We start from the raw sequence: 22,725 nt of genomic DNA, 5'->3' as shown, positions 1-22,725 counted from the left end.
GCTATTACTACTGCTACTGCTACTGCTGCTATTACTACTACTACTACTACTGCTACTGCTACTACTGCTACTGCTACTGCTACTACTACTGCTACTACTACTACTGCTACTGCTGCTATTACTACTGCTACTGCTACTGCTGCTATTACTACTACTACTACTACTGCTACTGCTACTACTACTACTACTACTACTACTACTGTTGCTACTACCACTACCACTACTACAAATAACTAGCATTTACATAGTGCTATGTCCCTGGCAGTGTAACAAGTAAGTATTTTACAGGATGGCATCGAATGTCAGACTTGGAGTTTAAAAAGACCTGAGTTCAACTTCTGTCTCTGACCCTTTCTAGCTGTGTGACCCTGGGCAAGTCATGCAAGCTCTTGGAGTAAAAAAAAAAAAAGGCATAACAAAACTGGTAATACTGATGTCATGAGTTTATAATGAGATAAATACATAAAATGCTCTGCACTGACCAATGTTTCTTATTACAATTACATTACACAGTGTTTTGCATCCATTTTCATTATTATTTAATTATTATATTCTCATTTGCTATTATTTGGAAGTACTTCACAATATCATTTCAGTAAAACCTTCCAACAAAATAGGTAGGTGTTATCATCCCCTTTTTATGTTGTTCAGTTGTGTCCAATTCTTCATGAACCCATTTGGAGTAGTTTGCCATTTCCTTTTCCAGACCATTTTCCAGATGAGGAAACTGAGGCAAACAGAGTTAAGTGACTTTTCCAGGATCACACAGCTAGTAAGCATCTGAGGGCAGATTTGAACTTGGGAAGATGAGTCTTCCTGACTCCAGGCCCAGCACTCTATCCACTGCACCACCTAGTTCCCCTTTTTATGTCCATACTTTTTTGTTTTTTTGTTTTTGTTTTTTGCGGGGCAATGGGGGTTAAGTGACTCGCCCAGGGTCACACAGCTAATAAGTGTTAAGTGTCTAAGGCCAGATTTGAACTCAGGTACTCCTGAATCCAGGGCCGGTGCTTTATCCACTGTGTCACCTAGTACCCCTTTTTATAGCTGAGGAAATTGAAGCAGACAATAGTTAAGTGATTGCCGAGGGTTATCCTGCTATTAAGCATTTGAAATTGGATTTGAACTCAGGTGTTCCTGATTCCAGGTTCAGTGCTTTATCCACTATACCACCTAGAGTGTAAGTTCCTTGAGGACAGGAACTATTTCTTTTTCTTTGTACCCTGGGTCCCCTAGCTGCTAGTGTTTTCCCCTCTGAGGTTATCTTCCATCTACTCTGTATGTATCTTCTATATACCCATTTATGTGCATATTGTCTGCCCTATTAGAATGCAAACTTCCTGAGGGCAGGTGACTATTTTTGATTGGCTGACAGTAGAGACCTCGTGATGAACATTTATTGACTTGATCGCATAGGAAAAGCACTTTGTAAATCTTAAGACTCTGTAGAAATGGCCGGCTATTATGATTTTTCTGAGGAGAAGACATTCTCTTTTTTTTGGTGCTTAATAAATGTGTTGTGTTGTGTTGTGTTGTTTTGTTTTGTTTTGTTTTGTGGGGCAACGGGGATTAAGTGACTTGCCCAGGGTCACACAGCCAGTGTAAAGTGTCTGAGGTTGGATTTGAACTCAGGTCCTTCTGAATCCAGGGCTGGTGCTCTATCCATTGTGCCACCTAGCTGCTCCCTTAATAAATGTTTATTGAATTACATTGAATGGTACATAACTAGATCTTTTGTCAAGATAGGAACATTCAAGCTTAGGAGTGATATCCAACAGTCTTTTTAAAGAAATTATTCTCAGGGTAACTGTTATGAATTGTCATTATGCAGAAGTAATTTGTGATAGATCGTTTATTTATTTATTTTTTTTTTGCGGGGCAATGGGGGTTAAGTGACTTGCCCAGGGTCACACAGCTAGTAGGTGTCAAGTGTATGAGGCCGGATTTGAACTCAGGTACTCCTGAATCCAGGGCTGGTGCTTTATCCACTGCGCCACCTAGCTGCCCCCTAGATCGTTTATTTTTATTAAGCTAGTGATTTTTGTTGATTTTTCGGTGTGCATGACCATTCCATACTGAGGCGATGACATTCTTAACCAATGCCCAAGACAAAGGTCTTTCATTTTCATTTTCAATCCATCAAAGCTTCAGGGCTTCCTTAAGCCTCTATTATGTGTTGGACACTTGGGTGACAAATACAAAAGTGATACTATGGCCACTATTTACTAATTGGATAGAATGGTGCTTGTCAGCTCACTTGGGGTCATCCCCTCTGCAAGGGCTTGAAGTGAGGTCACTGGGGGCTCATATTTGGAGACATTACATTTGATGATTGTTTGGGAGCCTGCTTAGCCTAAACAGCTTCTCACGTGCCCAGAGCAGATTTCATCAGTCCACTATTTGTATGTTTCCAAATCAGCACAGAGGTATTTGGAGTCGTTCCATAACCAAGGGAGGGTTTCCCTTCAGGATTTCCCCCCTCCTCATCCATGATGGCCTCATCACAAGAGATTCCTACAGTTGCGTAACTGAGTACTCCAGGGATGTTAGCTTTCCTGAAAACTATGTCTCATGATTGGCCCAAGCCCTGTGTCCAAGATATCCAGACCTAGAGAGTCAGTGCAGACAGGAGTCCAAAGGATTCTGCAGGAGTTGTCAGGAGTGTCAATACTAAAAACAAAGCAGACCCCATTGAGAATACAACTTATGAGATTACAAGAAAATCCTTGGTTAAGAAAAGAGGCAAACTTTCTAAAACCATATAAGGATATTGCATTATCAATAATATGAAGAGAAATCTAAGTTAAAATTTTTTTTCAGTTTTCATCTTATATCCATCACATTGCAAAAGATTATACAAGATGAAAATAGCTAAAGTTGAAAGAGCTGTGGGCAAACAGGCATGCTGATATTCTCTTGTATGAATTTGACCAGCCATTCTAGAAAACAATTAGGGATTATGTGAAAAAAAAAAGTCACTGGCCTATTCACCTCACTCTTGAGTAATTTACTTGAAAGAAGTCACAGAAAGACAAGCCCTATAGATCCCCCAATATTCATAGCAGCACTTTTTGTGGTGGCAAAGAAGCTGGTAACAAAACAGTCAGTCATTACTGGGGGAAGGCTAAATGAATTGCAGTACATGGTGGGGCAGAATATTTTTAAATCAGAAGAAAGATGACTATGAAGAGATTGGAGAAGCATGGGGAGATTTGTATGAACTAAGGCAGAGTGAAGGACCAATGAACACTGTACACAGTGACTGGAACAACACCAGCAAAAACACCTCAGGGGAAAGGCAGCTGAATTCAGGTTTAATTTTGTTGCCAGGGAACAGATACAAAGCCCAGGACAGATACTGAGTGTTGTCTATATGGTGACTTCCTCATTCTTTTTGGACCCACATTTTTCTTTATTACAAGAGAAGGTTTTCTTGGGGTGTGTTAAGGGGCCCAGGATATCAGGAGAAACTTGTATTCTAGGTCATTGGCTCAGCAGCATTGGCTAACAGAATCGGAGGATCTTCCCATTGCCCCAAACCCCAGGGCTTCTGGGTCATTTAGTTAAATTTTCTACCCAAAGGGAAGGCATCCCTTTCACAATGCCTCTGACAAATCTACGCTCCATGTTATCCTCTATAATCACATAAAAAGAGATATCAACCCAATTCAACTCAGTTCAGAGCAATTCAAGTCAATTCAATTCAGTTCAGAGCAATCTAATTCAGTCCAGTCCAGTCCAGTCCAGTCCAATTCAATTCAGTTCAATTCAGTTCAGGTCAGTTCAGATCAGTCCAATTCAATTCAATTCAATCCAATTCAGTCCAGTCCAGTCCAATTCAATTCAGTTTAGTTTAGTTTAGTTTAGTTCAGTTCAGTTCAATTCAGTTCAGGTCAGTTCAGTTGAGATCAATCCAATTCAATTTAATTCAACTCACTGCAATTTAGTTCCTTCAATTCAATTCAGCGCCTAAATTGGGGCGCTAGGTGGCGCAGTGGATGGAGCACCAGCCCTGGAGTCAGGAGTACCTGAGTTCAAATCCGGCCTCAGACACTTAACACTTACTAGCTGTGTGACTCTGGGCAAGTCACTTAACCCCAATTGCCTCACTAAAACAAAACAAAACAAAAAAATGCCTAAATTAAGATTCTACTATGTGCTAGGTCTAGAGAGTAAAAAGGCAAAAAATTAACTAGTCTATGTCTCCAAGGAATTTACATTCTTTTGGGGCAAAACAACGTGTACAAAGATAAGTAAATATGAAATGTATGCAAAATAAAGAGAATGTAATTTTTATGGGGTCGGGGTATAAGGAAGGCAGAAGCCTGGCTGATCTCTAAGCCCCCTTTTAGCTCTGACATTCCATAGAGGCAGATAGTTCAGTGGATAGAGTCAAATTTCCAATTCTGCCTCAGGCACCTACTAGCCGTGTGACCCTCAGTGAATTGCCTAACCTCTCTGGGCCTTGCTTTCCACCTCTATAAAATGGGGTTAAAAATAGCACCTACCTCCCAGTATTATTGTAATGATCAAATGAAGTAACATCTAAAGTGCTTTAGAAGCCATAAGGCTACATGAATGCTATTAATTATTATTATTATCTGCTACCACAATCTACATGCAAGGTGAGCCCTGCTGCATTGGAGGGGTGGTTGATGAAATCTTAGATAGAAGGCTCATTAGCCTTTTTTTTTTTTTTTTTAGTGAGGCAGTTGGGGTTAAGTGACTTGCCCAGGGTCACACAGCTAGTAAGTGTTAAGTGTCTGAGGCCAGATTTGAACTCAGGTCCTCCTGAATCCATGGCCGGTGCTTTATCCACTGTGCCACCTAGCTGCCCCTCATTAGCCTTTTTAATGATTTGGGGCATTCTGGCTCATAGATAGATAAATAGTTGTTGACTGCCTGCCTGGCTGATGGCTTGGCTGACTGACTGACTGACTGACAGGTTTCCTTGTGGACTTGCTGGCTGGCTGACTGGTTGACTGGCCGGCTAATTTGCTGACTGACCAACTGGCTGACTGGCTGGCTGACTTGCTGACTGACTGACTGACTGGCTGACTGGTTGACTGGCCGGCTAATTTGCTGACTGACCAACTGGCTGACTGGCTGGCTGACTTGCTGACTGACTGACTGACTGACTGACTGACTGACTGGCTGACTGACTGACTGGCTGGCTGACTGACTGGCTGACTGACTGACTGGCTGACTTACTGACTGACTGACTGACTGACTGACTGGCTGGCTGGCTGGCTGACTGACTGACTGACTGGCTGGCTGGCTGGCTGACTGGCTGACTGACTGACTTGCTGACTGACTGACTGACTGACTGACTGGCTGGCTGGCTGGCTGACTTGCTGGCTAGCTGACTGGTTTCATGTGGGGGCCAAAAGAGAAGCATTGCTTCACTAGGAGCTGTAAATCTTACAATGTAAGACTCTCCCTCAGCCCAGTGCCTTTGGTTCACTCTACACTGCCTCTCCTGGGACAGGTTGGCAGCAGCTCAGGCCCTCTACCACTGTGGAGGGTAGTTTCACTGGTCATCCTGCTCTTTCTGTGCTCCAGAGGGAAGGGGGCTGAATTTAAGAGTCAGAGTAAAAAGGTTCCAATACTGCCTCTGCCACTTACTACCTGTATGACCTTGAGTGAGTAATTGGATTTCTCTGAGCCTTGGTTTCCTCTACTGTAAAATGAGGGAACTCAACTAGATGGCCTCAGGGGGACCTTCCAGCTCTGATTCTATGATTTTCCTCAATTCTACATGTCCTCTTGCTTTATTAAAACTTGGTCTTTGAAAAAGTTTTACTGAATTAATTTACATTGAGGAGTAAACAAGCAACAAATCAATCTTCATATGCTAGCCCTTCTGGAAATATTCACATTCTTTTTTTTTTTTGGTGGGACATTGGGGGTTAAGTGACTTGCCCAGGGTCACACAGCTAGTAAGTGTCAAGTGTCTGAGGCCAGATTTGAACTCAGGTCCTCCTGAATCCATGGCCGGTGCTTTATCCACTGTGCCACCTAGCTGCCCCCGAATATTCAAATTCTAACAGAGAAAAAAAGCTTTAAACTAAAGAAACAAATGTCAATTCAGGCTTCAGCAAGTTTCATAAGGAGTTATTGGGGGGAGCAGCTATCAGGGTTTTCTTTTTTTTTTGTTTGTTTGTGGTTTTTTGCGGGGCAATGAGGGTTAAGTAATTTGCCCAGAGTCACACAGCTAGTAAGTATCAAGTGTCTGAGGCAAGATTTGAACTCACACAGCTAGTAAGTGTCAAGTGTCCGAGGTCAAATTTGAACTCAGGTCCTCCTGAATCCAGGACTAGTGCTTTATCCACTCCACCACCAAGCTGCCCCTTATTAGAATTTTCTTGATCACATTTACTTAATCACATTGAGTAGGCCAGCTCTGCTTCTGGGCACTCATTTCCTTCACTAATCTCTCTATACCAACAGCATTGATTTCTATGCTACAAGCTTTGTTCTTCATACAAGACACATTGGCAGACTCTAGGTATTTTCACTGGTTGTTCCCCATGACTGGAATACTCTCCTTCCTCATCTATGCCCTCTGGATTCCCCAGCTTCCTTCCTTCTTTCTTTCTTTCCTTTTTTGCAGGGCAATGAGGATTAAGTGACTTGCCCAGGGTCACACAGTTAGTGTCAAGTGCCTGGGGCTGGATTTGAACTCAGTTCCTCCTGAATCCAGGGCTAGTGCTCTATCCACTGCGCCACCTAGTTCCGCGCCCCCCCCCCCCCAGCTTCTTTCAAGTCCCAGTTAAAATCCCATCTTCTGGGGCAGCTAGATGGCGCAGTGGATAGAGCACTGGCCCTGGATTCAGGAGTACCTGAGTTCAAATTCGGCCTCAGACACTTAACACCTACTAGCTGTGTGACCCTGGGCAAGTCGCTTAACCCCAATTGCCTCACTAAAAAAAAAAAAAAAAATCCCATCTTCTACAAGAATTCTTTTTGGATCTCCCTTAAGGTTAATGTCTTCATGGATTATCTCCAATTTATCCTGCTTTATCTTGTTTGTATGGTGATGTTTCCATGTGGTCTCACCCATGAGCCTGGGAGCTCCTTGAGAACAGAGACTGTTTTTTTGCCTTTCTTTGTACCCCCAGCATATAGTAGGCACTTAATAAATGCTTGGCTTTTAGTAGGAGCTTAATAAATGCTGGCTGACTGACTGACTCTTTCCAGCAACCAGGGAATTTCCTTACCACCTGGGAGGTTACCATCTCTTTGGTCAACACAGACCTTCCCTGGGAAGATTGGTTTCTCCTAAATCAGTTATCTAGGATTAGAGCCAAGTCCATTTGCTTTTTATCTGAGTCTCAGAGGAAGTAGGGAAGTCCATTTTTTTTTAACCCCAAAGAAGGTGACTTTCCTTCACTCTGTTTACAAGACAGAGGGCCCTTCCAATCCAGGATTCCACAGAGTCCCATTGACCTCTTCTCTTCCTGCCTCAGTCTGGACAGCTGCCCCAGAGTTATAAGTTCCATGACTTGGAGGGTTGGGAAATTTGGCCCAGAATCAGGGTGGGAGAAGAGCTGAGGCAGAAAAGGGACAGGAAAAGAAGGTGGTGCTGAATGGCTAGGTAAATGACACAAATTTCACTAAGAACTGGAAAGTAAAGCTTTTACTCAGTTACCCCCTTGAGAAAGAAGCTTCCCAGTCTCCCAGTTGCTTCTGGGATAAATGCTTCTCTTGTGTTTGGCACAGAAAGCTTACTGCATAGCATCTCCCCAAGGTCTAGCCAAACTGCCCTACCTGTTCTTGGGTCTTTACCCAGGCTACCCGCCCCCCCCCAGGTAAGAAAATATTTCCCTCCTTATCTTTTCTATTTAGAATTGCTACCTTTCTTCCAAATTCCACCTCTTATAGGAGTTCCTGGATACCCCTGTTGCTTGTGTCTTTTCTCATGCTCTGAAATCACTTTGTATTTTTTTATACAGTTGATATTTCCCTCTCTGTGTTTCTGTTTTGTCCCAGTAGATTGTAAGTTCCCTGAGAGCAAGGCGATAGCTTTATTCTTTTCATTGAATCCCCAGTGTCTAAGGACATGGTGCAGGACACATGGGAGGCTTTAGGGTAAATTCTTGTTGAATGAATGAATGGACTTAGGGGCAGCTAGGTGGCACAGTGGATAAAGCACGGGCCCTGGAGTCAGGAGGTCCTGAGTTCAAATTTGGCCTCAGACACTTGACACTTACCAGCTGTGTGACCTTGAGCAAGTCGCTTAACCCTCATTGCCCCGCCCCCCCCCAAAAACAAAAACCGAATGGACTTTTCTGAATTTGGAGCAGTGGTGGTGTGAGAATAGGCTCTAGGTTCCTCTCAAAAAAGAAGAGGTTTAAATCTAGAGACTTGAGCTTGGGTAAAGTGTAATTTCCCTGAGATAATGTCAGGACATGGTGACATGAGACAATCTGAGTGGAGGAAAATTTAGAAGGAGGATATGCAAAGCCATTGGATTGAGAAATACTCTCAATTGATTGGATATTAAGACATTGAATAATTATGTAAACAGGTTTTCTAAACTTGCCCTTTGATTAGCTGGATTTTGGGGTCAGATTGTAACTCTCTAGTAACTGGCCAATGGCGAATGAGGGAGGGACTTAACCTGCATTAGGGGAATAGGATAAAAGGAGCCTGCGTTACTCTTGTTCTTTGCACCCACTTGCTGCAACACTGAACTGCTCTAGGTGCCCTTTCTCAAGAGAAAGAAATAAAAGAGTCTTTGACACTTCACGTCTGAGTTCCAGAAAATTATTGAGCAGGGGTCGTTTTCCTCTCGGGTGGCAAATGTTGAGCAGTTGTTCTTTGAGTTTCTTAGACTTTCAAAGATTTTACAGATTTTCACCATCAACTGTCTCTCCGAGAGTGATCAACTTTTTTTTTTTTTTGGAGGGGTGGGGGGTCAGGGCAGCTAGGTGGACAGAGTGCCAGGCCTGGAGTCAGTAAGACTCATTTCCCTGAATTTAAATCTGGCTTCAGACACTTACAAACTGTGTGACCCTGGGCAAGTCACTTAACCCTGTTTGCCTCAGTTTCCTTATCTGTAAAATGAGTTGGAGAAGAAAATGGCAAACCACTCTAGTATCCTTGCCAAGAAAACCCCAAATGGGATCACAAAGAGTAGGATGCGACTCAACAACAATTTCAAAAAAAAGAATATAAACATCTATCTTTGCAAAACAGAAAATGAGTCTTCATGGTACCTGTGCCAAGCAGGACACCCAGAGTCTGTTTGGGAGGAAACAGATTGAGCTGAGCTGCTGGCTGGGGCCTGTTTCTGGGAGGCCGCTTCCCTTGCGCTAATGCAAACCACCTGCACTGACTTGGATTCATCCGCCTGGGGCAGCCCTTAGGGTTCAGAAATTCAGGCTCTACAAGGGTTCCATGATGGTAGAAAGTCCTCCCATTCCAGCTCCCCTCTTGTTCCTTTTTTTCTGTGCTCACTTCCCTCAGCTGTTGGACCCAGATGTTTTTCAAGCAGTGAAAATGGTGAAATCACCGTAGGTAGGACTGGGAGGCAAAGAGAAAAGGGAGTCTGTACAATTCAGGCCAGTATTAGTCATGGCCACATCTGTGGAGCACTTTCCATGTGTTATCCTGCGTGATCCTCCCAAGGGGGGAGGGGTTAGGTGCTATCATTATCTGCATTTTACAGATGAGGACACTGGGGCTCAAAGTCACTTAGTCAGGGTTTAAGGCAAGATTATCAGTGAGGTCTTCCTGCCTCCAAGACCTAGGTGCCTCTTGATTAGCATCAACAGCCCAGATCATGGCTTTAGAGAGAAAAGGGCTCTGACAGGTCCACTAACAACACAATATTTTTGATCTTGTTCAGTTGTTTCAGTCATGTCTGACTCTTCATGACCCTCTTTTGGGGTTTTCTTGGTAAAGATACTGGAGTGGTTTGCCTTTGCCTTTTCTAGACCAGGAAACTGAGGCAAACAGGATGAAGTGACTTGCCCAGGGTCACACAGTTAATAAGTATCTGAGGCTAGGTTCGAACTCATAAAGATGAATCTTCCTGACTCCAGCCTGGTGCTCTATCCTCTTCACCACCTGCCTACATCATAATGCTACACACAGCCTGCAGATCTATGATCTTTACCATCACACCATCTTTCCCCCTTGCTGTGGAATGGGAGGCCATGGTGATGATGGAGGTAACATGTCAACAAACTTTTATTAAGTGCCTACTGTGTGCCACGCATTGTGCAACGCACAAGGAAAGGCAGAAGTCAGTCCCTGCTCTTGAGGAGTTCACAATCTAAAGGGTGAGAGACAACAGGCAATAAGCAAGCCATATCCAGCATGAATCGGAGATAACTGACTGAGGGAAGACCCTAGAATGAAGGGGGATTAGGAAAAACTTCCTGCAATGATGATCTCCTTTGGATCTCAGAGCCGCACACAAGCGGCAGCCAACCAGTCAATTGACAAGCATTTATTAATTGCCTACTATGTACTGCGCACTCACAGTGCTAAGCAGTGGGGGGGAGAGGGGGAGGGGGATAAAGAGGAAAAGCAAAACCAGTTCCAGCCTAGAAGACTGGCAGGGGTGTCAGAGACCAGCCACTTTAATCTTCAAGTTCTCAAATCCTATTTATAGGATAAAGAAGATGAAGAAAAGGAAGGAGAAAACGAGCACGAGAGAATTGGGGTTGGAAGGGACCTTGGAGATGTATAGTCCATGGCTTCTTAAATTGTTTTCTACTCAAGACTCCTTTCTGCCTAAGAAAGTTTTGCATGACCCCAGGTATAGACATATAAAAAAGATATACAAGGGGCAGCTAGGTGGCGCAGTGGATAGAGCACTGGCCCTGGAGTCAGGAGGACCTGAGTTCAAATCTGGCCTCAGACACTTGACACTTACTAGCTGTGTGACCCTGGGCAAGTCATTTAACCCCAACTGTCTCACTAAAAAAGAAGAAGAAGAAGAAGAAGAAGAAGAAGAAGAAGAAGAAGAAGAAGAAGAAGAAGAAAAGAAAAAGAAAAGAAAAAAATCTGTTTGTAAGAGAAGCAGCACCTTGGTATAGTAGAAATAATAATAATAATAATAATAATAATACAGTTATCCCTTCCATATCTCAACTTTCCCCATCATGGTTTTAATATATCTCAGGTTGGCATAAGAAATTAAATGGGCATTTTGGGGGAGCCCTATGGAAACCACAGATGACACGCAAAGGCCAGCAGATGACACAGAGCCTATGAGCAAATATTTAACCCAAAATTTATGATAAGGTACTGCAAATACCCTATAAAAGAATAAGAAAAAATTCAGACTTCTTCTCTGGTACAAAGAGAGAGTCAAAAAATTATACGCAAGGGGGCAGCTAGGTGGCACAGTGGGTAGAGCATTGGCCCTGGAGTCAGGAGTACCTGAGTTCAAATCCGGCCTCAGACACTTAACACTTACTAGCTGTGTGACCCTGGGCAAGTCACTTAACCCCAATTGCCTCACTAAAAAAAAAAAAAAAAAAAAAAAAAGATGTCAAGGAAGGAGGGACTAGGGACTAGATGACCTTTGAGGTCCTTTCTGGCTCTGAATCTGTGGTTTTATGAATCCTGTGAATTAGGGAGTACAAATAGCATTATTCCTATTTTATAAATAGAAAAACTGGAAGAGATTGCTCAAGGAACTTGGACAAGGTCTTGTTGGTACATGCTTATGAAGCATTATCTCATCCACAGTAGAGGGAATTGGTATCCAGGGGTGTGCTAGTATATATTTAACAACTAGCTCTCAAAAATGTACGTAGGGTACACTTTTCAAGTTTAATCCATATCATTCACATTTTCTCCATCACTTTCTCAAGTCTCAACAGCAAAATGATTTTTTTGGGGGGGGGCAAAGAGAGTTAAGTGACTTGCCCAAGGTCACACAGCTAGCAAATGTCGAGTGTCTGAGGCCAGATTTGAACTCAGGTCCTCCTGAATCCACCCCCCCCCAGGGCAACGAGGGTTAAGTGACTTGCCCAGGATCACACAGCTAGTAAGTGTCGAGTGTCTGAGGCCAGATTTGAACTCAAGTCCTCCTGAATCCAGAACCAGTGCTTTATCTACTGTGCCACCTAGCTGCCCCCAACAAAATGATTTTTTAAAAATCCCTAACTCATACTTTGCTGATTTCAAGGTAAATGCTCACACTGAAAATTTAACAATCAGAGATTGTGGGAGCAGGTCCCAGCTGGCTCCAGCACTCCCTTACCAGTATCCCAGTGGGAATAGTTTGTTCTGGGAGTTGGGGGATTAAGGGACCATGACTTAACAAAGCCCTTGATCAGTTGACAAAGATGGTTTGATCTGGGGCTCACTGCATATCTCCTGTCCCAATTTACTTCCTGGTCACAGATTTATGAGGTGGAAACCCACATGGGCACCTGGCTAGAATGGGGAGGATGGATCCGGGGAGAGGCAGTATAGAGGTCAAGGCTTCTATGCTTTGGAGATCTGAGTTCAAATCCAGACTGCTTCTATGTGACCTTCTGTGATCTGGGACAGGTCCCTCAATTTCTCATCTGTAAAATGAGGGTAATGATCAGCTCTACTGAGGAAAGCATATTGTGAACCTTTAAGCCCTATAGAAATGGGAGTTGTTATTACTCATGGCACCTACGCCAGTAAGACCCTGTGACACCCATGCTCTTAGGGAAAGCTGGGCAGCATTGTGCCAGGGCAGAACCCATCTGGGGTGCTGTGGCTGGAAGGGAGGAGAGCCAGTGAGTAGTTTCCTAGTTTAGGTACTTATTCTTGCCCACTAAAGAATAAATTAAGTTATTTCACTGGCTTGTGGAGTACAGGGATTGTCGGTGCACTTCTCTCCCCACAAATTTCAGTGCCCAAGGATAAACTTCTACCTGCTGGCTGAGCAGATGGGGAGGAAGCTCAGCTATGATGGTATTTTGAAGAAGCATCAGGATGTGGCTATGGGTCTGGAGTGTGAAAAGGATGACATGCCTCCTGTACCACCTAAAGTGATCTGCTTAAACTACTCCCGAGATACTTCCCTCTGTTATATCCATCCATCAATGAGTCACTCAACAATTTTTTTTGGATGAGGCAATTGGGGTTAAGTGACTTGCCCAGGGTCACACAGCTAGTAAGTGTCTGAGGCTGGATTTGAACTCAGGTACTCCTGAATCTGGGGCCAGTGCTTTATCCACTGTGCCATCTAGCTGCCCCCTCAACAATTTTTTAATCCCGTAAAAGATCAGTCTTTCCTAACTTGGTTCTCATCATTGCTCTTCTATCTCTCTGGAGACAGGGCATGTAAATTCAGAGTTATAACTACTGATTTTGGCACCTTGAGAATCTTCACAAAACCCACCTTAAGTGGCATAAAATATATACTTTAAATTAACTTTTTTTTTTCTGGGGCAATGAGGGTTAAGTGACTTGCCCAAGGTCACACAGCTAGTAAGTGTCAAGTGTCTGAGGCCGGATTTGAACTCAGGTCCTCCTGACTCCAGGGCTGGCGCCCTAGCCACTGTGCCACCTAGCTGCCCACTAAATTAACTTTTAAGGACAAGTTATGGGGGAGATGCCAGGACAGGAGGCCCTATGGATGAAAAGTTCATGGGACTGTCAGAACAGTGATATTGACATTTCCTTGAGTGGATGTGAGGAAGCAGTCCAGAGTTGAACCAGCAATGCTCATCTGGGATGTGGCCAGCAAAGAGAAAAGGTATGTTATGTGGTAGTTTCCTGTTTTAATTATTTTTGCTAACTAAATACAAAACTCGATGTTTTCTGCCTATTGAAGGAATTTTACATTTTGGCGCCCTTAGACAAGGTCCTGATGGTCCCACCCTGGTTACAGCTTTGCCTAGCTTCTCTCTCTTCCTAGGGGAAGGAGGAACTCATTCATCTACTGCTCTCCAGACAATGGGTGCACAGGCTATCACTCTTTCTTTGATTTCACCGTTGAATGTCGTATCTCTCTATTTTCCATCTTCAGTAAGGACTCTTGTTTATTCTATTTTGGGCCTCACTAGAATGATGAAACACAAGGGAAATCATTAGAAACCACAGCAGAATTTGAGGGGGTGGAAAAGGAGGCAGAAATAAGATGAATCGAAAGGTGAGGGGGTGGGGAGGGACAAAAAAGGGAAGTAAGAAACCTTCTGTAGGAGAAAGAGAGGTAGAAGCCAAGAGATGCTTCTAATAACTGGACTTGATGAAGGAGTCATTGGCTGGGAAGTTATAGTGATGTTAAGTTTTTTAAAAGCATTGATAAAATATTTAGACTTATTAAGTGCCACCCCCCTGCCCCCAAAATGCTAAACAAAAATGTAGTTGGAGAAAGAGCCCTGGGACAGCTAGGTGGTGAAGTAGATAAAGCACTGGCCCTGGATTCAGGAGGACCTGAGTTCAAATCCTACCTCAGACACTTGACACTTACTAGTGTAACGATTGGAATGACGCCACCTGCTGGAGACTTACTGTAGAAGAGTTCTGCCCATGAAGCGAAGGTCTTTGAGGGCAAGACCAGGAGTCTTTTCTTTGGCGTCAGGAAGTGACGTGGGCTAGTGGGAGGAGGAAGGAAGAGACTGGTGCTCAGTCTCGCTCTCTTTCCTCTGGACTCTGGTGGAGAGCGGAGCTAGAAATGTGCTCTCCCTTTAATAGATAGGAATCTAGGCCTTTCTCTCTCTTTACCAAATTCTTATTCTCCTTAATAAATGCTTAAAAGTCTAACTCTTGCTAAAGCTTATAATTTATTGGCGACCACTCATTAGATATTTTAGACAGTTTAGCTAGAATTTTAGCCCTTAACACTAGTTGTGTGACCCTGGGCAAGTCACTTAACCTTCATTGCCCCGCCCCCCCACCACCACGACAATAAAAAAAAACTACAGAGAAAGAGCCCTATCTCTCCCAACCTGAAAATGTTTTCAGTTGAGTATATGACTACTGCAGGGGTGAGAGAGGGGGAAGATTAAGGCTTGCAAAGGTTGTAGGAAAGAGAGAGAGAGAGCTCCAGATTCTGTTGTCCTGGGAATCGCTCAACTGCTCTATCTTGTCTTGGCTTTAGAAAAGCAGGTCTGAGCATGAAGCCAAAATTGCCGCAAATATTTTTTTTTTCCTGGAAAGAAGACTAAATAAGAATTCCATTGCAGAGGTCCATTCTTTCCCCCACACCCCTTCCCTCTCTCTCTTTTTCTTTCCTCTTTCCTATCTCTTTTTCATCTTTCTCACTCTCTTTTCTCTCCCTTCTCTCTTTTTCTCTCCTCTCTTTTGCTATTTCCCTTGCTTTTTCTCTCCCCTCTCTCTTCTCTCTTTCCTCTCTCTCCTATTTCTCTTCTCTCTTTTTTCTTCTCTTTCCTCTCTTTTTTCTCTCCTCTTTCCTTTCTCTTCTCTCTCTCTCTTCTCTCTTTCTCTCCTCTCTTTCACCTCTTTCTTCTTTCTCCTCTCTTTCTTCCCTATCTCTTTCTCTTCTCTCTTCCCCCTATTTTTATCTCCTCTCTCTTGCCTCTCTTTCTTTTTTCTCTTTTCTCCTCCTCTATCTCTTTTTCTTCTCTCTTCTGTCTCTTCTCTCTTTCCCCTGTTTCTTCCCCCCCCTTTCTTCTTTCTCTCCTCTCTTTCCTCTCCCCCTCCCATGGCATGCCCGTGGTTTTCTCTTTCCCTCCCCAGGGGACAAGGGACTAGCCCAGTGCATTCTGTTCCCTGGCTGATGGAAAGAAAGGATGGGGGATCAGGAGGGAAGGGAGCTCAAACCCTCTTCATTTTGGCAGCATCTTCTCCTTTGTATCACGCCAGCGAATGTCATGACTACTAGGGCATCACGAATGGGAAAGCCTTGGAGTGAATGAGATTTGAAAAAAGCCCCAAGCGCTCGGTGGGGGAAAGACAGTATAGATGGGGGCACGTTATATGGGGAGAAGGGAGAGAAGAGATGCCAGTAGCCATGCCACATCCTGAGATGTTTTGCTTTTTTCTCATTTAAACAAATGTTTACAATGTGCCTGCTAGGAGACAGACACCATCCTAGGCTCTGGGATGCAAGGACAAATATGAAATACTCCCTGCCCCCATGGAGCTTATATTCGGGGGGTTGGGGGGAATGACACAACATTTACAAAAGCAAATCATCAAAAAGTCATTTCAAGAGGGAGCAAAAACTAATATTGGGGAGGGGGGCCTCAAGTAGGATCTTGTGTAAAACATGGCGTGGGTTGTCCTTTGAGGAAACTAGAAATGCCAAGAGTCCGAGGTAGGATTTGAACCCAGGTCTTCCTGACTCCACGTGCAGTGTGCTCCAAATCCATCCTGCCATGCTGCCTCTCCAACCTGCTTTTCCTAGAGGGCTCTAGGTGCCCTGCACCACCCTTGATTTGGCTATTACTACATTAAACCCTATAGGGGTTGGGGCTTTAGATCCAATGCTTGAAGCTGAGAAAAAAAAAGTCTGAGGCTTTTAAAATGGAAATTTTGGGAAAGCAGTACCTACCATGTGCTTTGAGCTCAGGATACAGTGCCCCCCAACATTGCTCACCCCCATTTCTGCCCTTGAAGCGTGTACTTTCTACACATATAACGATGCAAAATAAGTCTGTGGAAAATATATGGTGGAAGAGATGGGACCTGTGATCTCATTAGCATAGGGAAACTCTTTCTCCCAACGTAAAATGTTGCCTTCTCTGTGATTTCTAGTCTTAGCAAGATGCTTTGAGCAAGGGGGCAGCTAGGTGGCACAGTGGATAGAGCACTGGCCCTGGATTCAGGAGGACCTGAGTTCAAATCTGACCTCAGACACTTGACACTTACTAGCTGTATGACCCTGGGCAAGTCACTTAACCCCATTGCCTCTAAACAAAAACAAATACAAGGTAATGGAGTGGGGTTGGAGGTGGGGAGGGAGAGGCATTAGCAGCTGGGGGACCAAGGCAGGCCTCATGTTGAAGGTGGTGACTGAGCTGAACTTAGAAGTGAAAGAAGGTGGGAAGGATCCAGTTTGTGAAGAGCTTCAAATGTCAAACAAATGGATTTATATCTGATCTTAGAGATAATAGGGAGTACTGGAATCCACTGAGTAAAGGAGGTGACATGGTCAGACCTACATTTTAGGAAGATTCCAGCTAGATGATTTGGAATAGGGAGAAACGAGGCATGGAGACCAACCAGATGCCATAATAATGAATAATAATATAGGCAAGAGGCAATGAAGATCTGCGGTGTGTGCATGTTAGTGGAGACAAGGGGTTTTATATAAGAGATGTGGATAAGAGTGAGGGGTTGGGGGCAGCTAGGTGGTGCAGAGGATAAAACACCGGCCCTGTATTCAGGAGTACCTGAGTTCAAATCTGGCCTCAGACACTTGACACTTACTAGCTGTGTGACCCTGGGCAAGTCACTTAACCCCCAATGCCCCACCAAAAAAAAAAAAAAGAGTGAGAGGTTAAGGATGATATCAAGATTTGGGAAAGTGACTTTTTTAAGGAAAGCAATTGGGGTTAAATGACTTGCCCAAGGTTATACAACCAGTTAGTGTCTGAGGCTAGATTTAAACTCAGGTCCTCCTGATTCCAGAGCCAGTGCTCTATCCACCAACCACACCACCTAGCTGCTCCAGTGATACCAACATTTCAAACCTGTGTGACTGTGAGAAGAGTGATACTTATAGGGAAGTTCAAAAAGAGGGATAGGTTTTTTTTTTCCGAATGTGTTGAGTTTAAGATGTTATAGGACATCCAGTTCAAAATGTGCAGTTGGTGATGCAGATGGTATCCAAGGTCACACAGCTAGTTCTTGTTCAAACAGGGACTTAGGACCCCAATTTCCTGACTAACAGCCATGGGCTAGGTCAGCTGCCATCTACCTCTCTGCCTCATCTAATATAGAAAGAAGCTCCTTCCCTTTGGAGAGGTGGGGTACTATGTGTGTGGAGCATCACACACATGGTCTGACTTGGCTGATATGTTAGTTTAGCTGAATGGATTTTTTTTTCTTCTTTACAAGGTCTAGGACAGGGGGAGGGATATACTAGGAAATGAAGATGATATAGAAGCACAAAAAACCCAACAAGATTGCTACAAACACAGAGACTCTTGGCTGTAGGTTCTACAAGAAGATACTAGCTGTGGATCTACCCGCTGCTTTTATCTGAAGGTTCCTTCGCCCACATGGGTGTTGTGAGCTGCCTATCTGACGGGCTCCATCCAACAGAGGGCAGTGGTACATTAGGAAGTCACCTGGGACTTCCCGGATTTGAGTAAGACGTTCCTTGACTTGTATTGTGAGGTGTTAGCAAATAGGACACATTTAGCTTTGTTCAAGGGAGAGCAGCACTACTGCTTTGTAAATGTCAGATGGCCTCAGGATCACACACATTTCCCCCCAAGTCTGCCTTGTATGTAGGAACTCTCTCCTAAACATCTGATAGTCCTAGAGAATTGCCTGGTCTTCCTGACTCCACGGCTGGCTGTCTATCCATCACACCACCTTGCCTCTCATGCCAAGGCACTGATGAGGCGGACTCAACACAGGGAAACAATACAAAGTTAGTGGCTGCTATTAGTCCCACACTGTCCAAGTTAAAGGGCACAACTCTCCTTTAATTTAACAGTCCATAAACAACTTTTTTTTTTCAGGGACCGTCCTTGGTAGGGGATTTTGTTTGGGTATTTTTGGGGAAGTGTCTGTGGAATTGAAAAGTAAAATCTGCTTAAAACAAGTGAATTGCATTAGTGTAGATGAAAAGGCTAGTTGAGGGGCAGCTAGGTGGCGCAGTGGATGCAGCACTGACCCTGGATTCAGGAGGACCTGAGTTCAGGTCTGGCCTCAGACACTTGACGCTTGCCAGCTGTGTGACCGTGGGCAAGTCACTTAACCCCCATTGCCCCGCCAAAAAAAAAAAAACAAAACTAGTTGGAGCTGGAAGACACTGGGGGTTTAAGCTCCTGTCATACTGAGACCTGGTTCATTTTCCCTCAGTGTCTTTATTGTGATAAGTAGAAAAAGAGGCTGATTTTTAAAGAGTGGTTCCTAGTGTTAGTGGGCTGAATACAAGGTATGCAGAACCAATTGTTAAATTTTCAGTGTGATCATTTACACCTCAAAAGATGTGCAAATGCTACAAACCCAGGGCTTGCTTTATTATTTTTGTGGATTGTCTAGATTGAAGAAGGGCATCCAGGCGGCACAGTAGATAGAAAGCTGGGGCTGAAGTCAGGAAGACTCATCTTCCTGAGTTCAAATCTAGCCTCAGACACTTATTAGCTGTATGACCCTGGGCAAGTCACTTCACCCTGTTTGCCTGTTTCCTTGTCTGTAAAATGAGCTGGAGAAGGAAATGGCAAACCGATCTAGAATCTTTGCCAAGAACCCCCAAATGGGGTCAAGAAGAGTCAGATATGACTGGAAAAAGACTGCACAACAAAGACTTAAGAAAGTGATGGGGAGAAAATGTTAATATTGCAGATTAAACGTCCAAGTGTGTCATAAGAACATTTCTGGGAGAGATCTGGTTGTTAAACATTTATTTCCCAGCCCCCCACAGGCCACATACAAGTGATTGATCAGAGATGATGTAAAATAGATTATGACACTGAGGCAGCAGCAGACCAGCCGGGCTCTTGGTGATCTCTCAGCAGCCCCTATAGGGTCAACGCTCAGCTCTTTGTAAATGACTCCAGCTGGGGCAGCTAGGTGGCGCAGTGGATAGAGCACCGGCCCTGGAGTCAGGAGTACCTGAGTTCAAATCCGGCCTCAGACACTTGACGTTTACTAGCTGTGTGACCCTGGGCAAGTCACTTAACCCCAATTGCCTCACTAAAAAAAAAAAACCCAAAACCAAAACAAAACAAAGTAAATGACTCCAGCTCTCCCTAACCAACCCTCATTTCCCTTGGGAACTCCGGTTCTGCGTCAGTTTCCAGAGATGGCTCAAATTCAACAGATCCAAACGGGGAAAAACCCAACTCCGAAACAAAACAAAAACTATCTTTCCCCCTAAACCATCCCTTCACCTAACTTCCCCTTTTCTGTTAGGAGCATGGCCATGCTCCGAATAGTCCCTGGGGTCGGCAACCTTGGCGTCATTCTTCTTGGCTCCCTCCTCTCCCTCCCCTCCCCATCGCACCCCACCATTGCGAGTCTTTTCCATTCTACCTTCTTAGCATCTTTTAGCTGTATTGCCTCCATTCACGCAGTCGCCCCATCCTACTTCATTCAAGCCCTCCCCCCCTCTCGCCTCCAGCCGCCCCCGGTCCAGCCTGTCCTCCACACAGCCGCTCTACCAGCCTCCGTAGCTCCCTCTTGCCTCTCCGGGTCTAGGATAGAATACAAAGTCCTTTGTTTTGTCATTTAAATCTCGGCATAGTCCGGCTTCCGGTATATCTTTCCAGATTTATTTCAGGAACTTCCTCATGCGCTCCATAATCCGGCCAATTTAGGAGGGGATGGAGAGGGAATAAGCATTTTATATGGTGTCTGCTATGCGTCAGGATCTGTGCTAAAAGCGTTTTACAAATATTATCTCTCTCTTCTTTTTTTTTGTTTTGGTTTTGCGGGTCACACAGCTCGTCAGCGTCAAGTGTCTGAGGTCGCATTTGAACTCAGGTCCTCTTGAATCCAGGGCTGGTGCTTTATCCACTGCGCCACCTAGCGGCCCCAAATGTTACCTCTTTTGATCCTCACAACCACCCTGCAAGGCAAGTGCTATTGTTTTACAGATGAGGAAACCGAGGCTGACCAGGGTTAGGTGACTTGCCTGGTGTCACACAACTAGTAAGAGTCTGAAGCCACGTGAGGCTTCCTGACCCGAGGTCCAGCACTTTGTGCACTATGGCGCCCCCTAGCTGCCCTATGCGTTTATCCATTCATTTATTCCCGTGTCTGAAGTATTTTAGTTGGGGTAGAGATTAAAATAAAACCCCTCAAGGAGTTTCCCTTCTTTTATTTTGCTAGGTTAATTTGCTGGTTGATTGGAATAACTGAATTCTTGGTTGTTGGGGCATTGTTGGGGGGCAGATGGTCTTTATCTTCCTTTTTCTCAACTCTCAAGGGCTCTTTGTCTGTGAAAAGATATGGGGGTGTTATTGGACAGCAAGATCAACGTGAGGCAATAGTGTGCTGTAATGGGCAAATATCTAATAGGATCTCGGGCTGTTAAGAGAAGTATGGCTTCTCGGCATAGGGAAGTAAGAGTTGCTGTACTTTACCCTGGTCAGACCACATGTGCACAAGAGTAGTCAGTGGGGCGCCACATTTTAGGAAGGGCGTTGATCAGTTGGAAAGCGTCCAGGTGAAAGCAAGCAGGGTGGTGAGGGAACACATGAGATTTGGTTGAAGGAACTGGGGATATTTCATTTCGAGAAAAGGACTCAAGGGGAAGTGGTAGCTATCTGGGTTATCCCAACGAAGATGGAGTTGGCTTGTGGTGGGCTTGGGTTCAAAGACCCTGGGGATCTTTGAGGAAAGACCAGGCAAAAATCCCTTATTAGGTAGGTTGTAGAGGATTCTGGGTTGGATATGGGTTGGATTAGATGCCTCCTGAGGCTCACCCCGTCTCTGAAATGCTGTCATTCTGAGTGGAAACTGGGAGGCAAGAACACCAACTATGCCTGGCTGTACCTAGTCCCCTTTCTTCAAAGGGTGACCTCATTGTTGGTGTCATTTCTCAAATGGGATGTTGGTCATGAAGAGTTTAAGAAACACAGAATGTGATTTCCACACTGCTAACTCCCAAGAAGGCTGCCTTTCTTGGTCCAAATCTGCAGTAATGATCAATGAATGTGCTATGTACATGTTAGAGGATGGGAAATGAAATCATTGTTCTCAGTTTCTTGTTAGCCTATTCAAGCACAAACCCTCCTTTCCTCAAACCAAATAACTCATCATTTGTCAGTCGACATCATGGTACAGTCGATGGGTTGTTGTCCTCAGTCAGGAAGATGTGGGTTTGAATCTTGCCTCTTACACTAACTCTCTATGTGAATGTAGCCAAGTTACTTAAGATCTCCAAGCCTCAGTTTCCTTTCCCATAGAATGGGATTAATAATAGCTTTAGTAACTACTTTACAGGGTTATTGAGAGAACAAGATTTAAACCCAGGTTTCTGGAGGCCAAATATGTTTTTTCTACCACATCGTGTTGCATCCCATACCCAATGTTAAGCCTAACCAATTTCCTTCTTTGAAACTTCCTGTTAACTTAAAAAAAAAAAAGAATAATAATTTTAAAATAACTTTTATTTTCCATTATTGGGAATTTGACAAACACCTATGGACACAAACCTTTCCATATAGAATTATAATCTTTTTTCATTTTCATTTATTTATTTTTAACTTATGAACTAAAACAAGTATTTCCATAGCAGAATTTAAAAAAAAGATGATTGCACCCAAAACTCCAAGTCTATTACATACAGCTTGCCATTCCTTTTTTTTTTTTTTTTGTGAGGCAATTGGGGTTAAGTGATTTGCCCAGGGTCTGAGGCCGGATTTGAACTCAGGTACTCCTGACTCCAGGGCCGGTGCTCTATCCACTGCACCACCTAGCTGCCCCTTGCCATTCCTTTTCTTTTTTTTTTCTTTTTTTTTTTATGGGGCAATGGGGTTAAGTGACTTGCCCAGGGTCACACAGCCAGTAAGTGTCAAGTGTCTGAGGCCGGATTTGAACTCAGGAACTCCTGAATCCAGGGCTGGTGCTCTATCCACTGCACCACCTAGCTGCCCCTTGCCATTCCTTTTCTTTTTTTTTTTTTCCTTT

This window comes from Dromiciops gliroides, chromosome 6 (assembly GCF_019393635.1).
Source record: "Dromiciops gliroides isolate mDroGli1 chromosome 6, mDroGli1.pri, whole genome shotgun sequence".
NCBI classification, from domain to species: Eukaryota; Metazoa; Chordata; class Mammalia; order Microbiotheria; family Microbiotheriidae; genus Dromiciops; species Dromiciops gliroides.
This window is presented reverse-complemented; position numbering follows the sequence as displayed.